The sequence below is a fragment of the Coturnix japonica genome, chromosome 36 (genome assembly GCF_054131305.1).
Source record: "Coturnix japonica strain WE chromosome 36, WE-NBRP24, whole genome shotgun sequence".
Taxonomy (NCBI): domain Eukaryota; kingdom Metazoa; phylum Chordata; class Aves; order Galliformes; family Phasianidae; genus Coturnix; species Coturnix japonica.
In genome coordinates, this window is record NC_140698.1 from 4,544,582 (window position 1) to 4,550,578 (window position 5,997).

Genomic DNA, 5,997 nt, shown 5'->3' on the forward strand with positions numbered 1-5,997 from the left:
GTCCCTTCCAACCCGGGTAATTCTGTGATTCTGTGATTCTGTGACTTTTAAAGACAGACGTAAAGAAGGCATTCAGAACATCTGCCTTTTCCTTATCGTCTGTAATCACATTCCCAGCTTCGTCCAGTAAAGAATGGAGATTCCCCTTTGTCCTCCTCTTTCAGTTGATGTATTTGTAAAAGAGTTTCTTGTTTGTTTTTACCCCAGCAGTCAGCTTAGATTCAAGCTGGGCTTTTGCCTCTCTGATTTTCCCTCTACACATCTTAACAGCCTCTTTGTAGTCATTCTGAGTTGCTCTTCCCTCCTTCCACAAGCAGTAGATTCTCTTTTTCTCCCGCAACCTTAAGAACAGTTCCCTATTCATCCACGCCAGTCTTCTTCCTCACTGGCTCATTTTGGGGCTCAGGGGGACTGCCTGCTCCTGAGTCTTTAAGACTTCCTTCTTTAAGAGCGACCAGCCATCTTGGACCCCTTTGTTCGCTAAGACTGAATGCCAGGGGACTTCCCCTACTAGTCTTCTGAAAAAGTCAAAGTCTGCCCTCCGGAAGTCTAAGGTGGCAGTCTTGCTATTCTCCCTCCAGGTTCCACCTAGAATCAAGAAATCTACCATTTCATGGTCACTCTGTCCAAGACAGCCCACAACCTCGACATCTCCCACCAGACTGTCCCTGTTTGTGAACATCAGGTCTAGAAGGGCAACTCCTCTCGTGGGCTCTCTCACAAGCTGCATTAGGATTTTCTCCTCAGGAAACCCCCTTGGCTGGTTTGATGACAACTAAAAAGAAAGTCTCAGGTTTTTGTAACAGTCAAACTCTGAACAAGTGAAATGTGATGAGGTCTGAGTTCTCAGGCTGCTCAGCCAACAGACACCCAAGCAGTGATCTCCCCATCATGGCATCTTTTAGGTTAGAAATGACCTCTCAGGCCATCCAACTTTAACTTGGATAAGATCTGCTTCAATTGTAATGCCCCCTCTTGTATTACCTGGGCCGTAAGATCAGAGGCAGATGTAGGAGATGTGGCTGTAGAGGGTGAATCTTCCAACCAAAATCCCATTATGAGTTGCTGCCATGTGACAGATGGCAGCAGAGGGGTAGCGTGACAGAATGGCATCTGATGTGGAAGCACACATGAAGCAACGGTGTGCCATTGAATTCCTCCAAGTGGAAAAAATGGCACATGTTGACATTCAGCAATGTTTGCTGAACATTTCTGGAGACCAAACAGTGGATGTGAGCAGAGTGAGGCAATGGGAGGTGTGTTTCAGCAGTGGTAACAGTGGGTCAACATTGCTGGTGCAGATGGTAATGAGCACGGCACATAGGCGCATCTTCCCTCCCCTCAGTCTCCCATCTCTGTTCTCCAGGCTTCTCCCAACCTCCTCATTTCAGTCATCTCATTAGCGGCAGCTTTCTGCCTAAGAGCCTATGCTCCAAGAATGGCTCCTGTAGGTGATGGGTAACTTTTACCAGAACTTTGTGCAAGATTCCTCTACAACAGACAGTCCTGGAGGCAGAGACCACTTCTGTGTACAAAATGGAAGCAGTCCTGAAGGAAGCTTGGAAAGTTCTGACATGATAACCCATATCCAAGATCTTGTCTAGTGCAGGGTCTCACAGGGAATGAGGAAGAGGGGACCTGACAACGTCCTATGTGAAGTATAAGCAAAGTGGTTGTCGCTTTCCCTGGACTGGTGAGCTCATAGATCTGGTTGTTTGCCAGCTGGGGTAGGAAAACTCCTTGGGAGTTCCTACAAAGGGACCCATAAGTCGTATGTGGGGAACATAAGTTGTACGAGGGGTACCTTGTGCAATGATTTGTGTTGGGAGCTACAGGTTGAGGATGGTTACAAGAGTGGGAACAAAACAACTGGCGGTGGAGGGGTAAAGCTATTTGGGCTGCTGTACTGTGGAAGGACATTGCTGCCTGAACAAAAAATATGGTTATAAATGTGCATCATGTAGACGGCCATGTAACCAAGTGTCGGGCTACTGAAGAACTGCAGAATAACAATCAGGTAGATCGAGCTGCCAGAACTGAGGTGGCTCAAATAGACTTGAACTAGCAGAACAATGCAGAGCTATTTCTAGCCCTCTGTTCCCATGAGACCTCGGGCCATCAAGGAAGAGATGAGACATATACGTGGGCTAGAGACCGAGGGGTGGATTTAACTGTGGACGCTATTGCTCAGGTTATGACTGTGAAACATGTGCTGTAATTAAATGAGCCAAGAGGATGAAACGCCTCTGGGGGGAAGGGAGATGGCAGAATTATAGATATGAGGAGGTGAGCCATGTAGATGCTCATGTGCCTAAAAGTAAGGCTACTGAAGAACATAAAAATAACCATCAGGTTGATCGAGCTGCCAAAACTGAGGTGGCTCAAATAGACTTGGACTGGCAGAACAAGGGTGAATTATTCCTAGCTCGGTGGGCCCATGACACTTCGGGTCATCAAGGAAGGGATGCAACATATTAGTGGGCCAGAGACCAAGGGGTGGACTTAACTCTGGATGCTACTACTCAGGTTATTCATGACTGTGAAACATGTGCCATAATTAAACAAGCCAAGAGGATGAAACCTTTTTGGGGGGAAGGGCGATGGCAAAAGTATAAATATGGAGAGGCATGGCAGGATGATTATATCACTTTGCCACGATCTCTCTGTGGTGTTATGCAACCACAGGCTTGAAAAATACACAGTACCCCATGCTACCACCTGCATCACCGTACTGGGTCTGGATAGGCAAATCCTGTGGTGGCATGGCACCCCAGAAAGAAATGAGTCTGATAATGGGACTCATTTCAAAAATTCACTTCTGGATACCTCGGCCAGAGACCATGGCATTGAGTGGATTTATCATATCCCCTATCATACACCAGCCTCTGGTAAGACTGAATGCTTCAAAGGGTTGTTAAAAACTGTGCTGAAAGCAATGGGAGGCTGAACATTTAAGAATTAAGAACATGGCTAGTTAACACAAGTGGATCTGTCAGTAGAGATGGTGCTACACAGTCCAGCTCCCTACATACTGTAGAGGGAGATAAAGTCCCTGCAGTGCATGTAAAGAACATGTTGGGAAAATCTGTTTGGGTCCTTCCAGCCTCTGGAAAGTGCAAACCTCCCCTTGGAACCATTTTTGCACAGGGTGCACTTGGTGGGTGATGCAGAAAGGTGGGGATGTTCAATGTGTACCACAAGGGAATGTGATGTTGGGGGAGTGAAGACAGTAATTCCATGACTATATATGTATACAGACTTGTGTGTGTAATGCATTTTATTTATTGTTTATTTGTACACAGATATGTTTTCTAAGCATGATATAGTGATGTACAATTAAGGGTGGAATGTCATGGTTTTGTCATTCTTTCTATTGGTATTCCACATATCACAGCTAGTAAAACAAGTTTTCCTCCTTAGGTCTTTGCCACTGCTATGTTTGTTTCCTAGAGCTGAGCTCCCACTTCCCTACCCCTTTCCCTTTTCCCTTCCCATTTGTTTGGGGCCAGGCGGACCACGGGTCTACTGCCCCCTCTGTCATGGACATAGACTGACCTAGATAAATCCATGACAGTGCTAGCAAGGAAACCAGCCCTGACACAGCCATTCATATTGCTGGCTACTGACTGCTGTCTTGGAGTGCTGCTGTAGAGGCAACAGGACTGTTGTCAGACACACAAGACCTTCAGGCCTGCACGGATGCGAGGACCTGAGAGCACTGTGGCTGTGTAAATGATGCCAGAATGAAAAGAGCACATTGTGCTGCTGTCCATGTCTGTACCTACCCCAGACCCAGACAAGGTAGGAAGAGAGAAGAGCTAAGGAAAAGTCTATTTTTAAAGCTTTTTATTTATTTCTTAACCTATTCAGGCATTCTGGTTCAATGTTTACACAAGCTCTGGGAGTAAGAAAGTGGAAAGTAGGTAGGAAAGAAGTAGTGAAATAAATTGCAACGTATTTGCAGATTAGAGTATTAAACAAAATAAAAAATACAAACAAGAATAAAACATAAAGAAACATCACAGTGAATTGTGTGATGAAGATGTGCAATTTATGTAAGCTGAAATAGTGCGTATTGCAACATGTTCCTGAGAGCGTGCTTGATCTCCCTGTTCCTCATGCTGTAGATAATAGGGTTCAGTGTTGGAGGAACCACTGAATACAGAACTGCCACTGTCAGATCCAGGAGTGGGGAGGAAAAGGAGGGTGGCTTCATGTAGGCATAAATGACAGTGCTGATAAATAGGGAGAACACGGCCAGGTGAGGGAGACACGTGGAGAAGGCTTTGTGCCGTCCCTGCTCAGAGGGCATCCTCAGCACAGCAAGGAAGATCTGCACATAAGACACCACTATGAAAACAAAGAACCCAAAGGCTAAACTGACACTAAAAATGAGAAACACATCTTCCCTGAGATTTGATTCTGAGCAGGAGAGCTTGAGGATCTGGGGGATTTCACAGAAAAACTGGTTGACAACATTGCCTTGGCAGAGAGGCAGTGAAAATGTACTGGCAGTGTGCAGCAGGGAATAGAGAACCCCAGTGCCCCAGGCAGCTGCTGCCATGGTAGCACAAGCTCTGCTGTCCATCAAGGTCCCGTAGTGCAGGGGCTTGCAGATGGCAACGTAGCGGTCATAGGACATGATGGTGAGAAGGTAATACTCTGCTGACATGAACAGGAGGAAGAAAAAGACCTGTGCAGCACATCCTGTGTAGGAGATGGCCCTGGTGTCCCAGAGGGCGTTGGCCATGGCTTTGGGGAGAGTGGTGGAGATGCAGCCCACGTCGAGGAGGGCCAGGTTGAGGAGGAAGAAGTACATGGGGGTGTGCAGGCGGCGGTCGCAGGCTACGGCTGTGCTGATGAGGCCGTTGCCCAGGAGGGCAGCCAGGTAGATGCCCAGGAAGAGCCAGAAGTGCAGGAGCTGCAGCTGCCGCGTGTCTGCCAACGGCAGCAGGAGGAACTCGCTGATGGAGCTGCTGTTGGGCATCTGCTGTTGTTGGGCTTGGAGTCCTGTTCAGAATGCAGAAGATAATGACAAGTCCAGACCATTCTCAGAGACACTCCTTCTGCTATACTATAGATGTTCTCCTTTCTGCTTTCTGCTGTATTGTAAAAGATTTTCTTTCCCTTTGCAAAATGTTCATTTAACTCCAGAATTTGAAGTTATTTTCATGAGCTACACCATCCCTTAAGGAGCAGAAGATGAGGAAGCTCTTACTTGCTTCTCATTTCCTAATCATATCAAAGCCTCCTGGATATTTTCCTGTTTAGCACAACTGCTTTTCAAGACTCCAGCCCCTATCTCTGTGCACTACAACTTCTCATAGAGAAATCAGCCTTTTTGCAATATAAGCGAACTATTAATGTCTGCAGAAAAACACAAGAACTGAAAGTGACTGTATCCTTTCGGAAAGAAAGGCTGAAAGCACAACTTGTGTGACTGTTCACAAAACAAGTGATGGATTGAAGAAATACCGGGGAGTCTCAGAACTGTGTTTTAAATTTTACAGCCCTTATTAGATTCCTGCCTCCAATCCTTTTTCCTTTCCTAGGAGCAGGGCATGGAAAATCTCTGCCTTCACTCTGCTCTTGCAGAGAACCCTCAGAAACATTCAGTTGTGCAGTGGAGCTGTGATCCCCCTGCCCCAGGCAGCAGCTGTGGCAGCACAAGCCCTGCCGGGGGGCTCCTTCCCCCCACACGTCTCCCCGCAGCGCCCTGGGCAGCTCCCCGGGCAGGCTGAGTGCTGAGCCTGGCAGGCGGCAGAGTCCCATACCCGGCACACAGCCCCTGGGGCACAGCAGGGACCCTGCTCTGCAGGACAGCCCTGGGCACCCGCCTGCAGCCCCGGCTGCACAGCCTGCAGCCGTGCTGGGACACGCAGCCCTCAGGGCTGTGCTCTGACTCTGCAGTATGGAAGCCCTCAGCTGGAGCAGAAGGCTTTTTCCACAGTAAAGAAACATGCAGTGCCTGCATCCAGATCTGCTATGGGATATCCC

General features: G+C 47.7%; 1 pseudogene; it reads right to left on the bottom strand.

The window, feature by feature from the left end:
* Positions 1-382: 382 nt before the first annotated feature.
* LOC146755142 (olfactory receptor 14J1-like) lies at positions 383-4,987 on the bottom strand (annotated as a pseudogene).
* Positions 4,988-5,997: the final 1,010 nt, after the last annotated feature.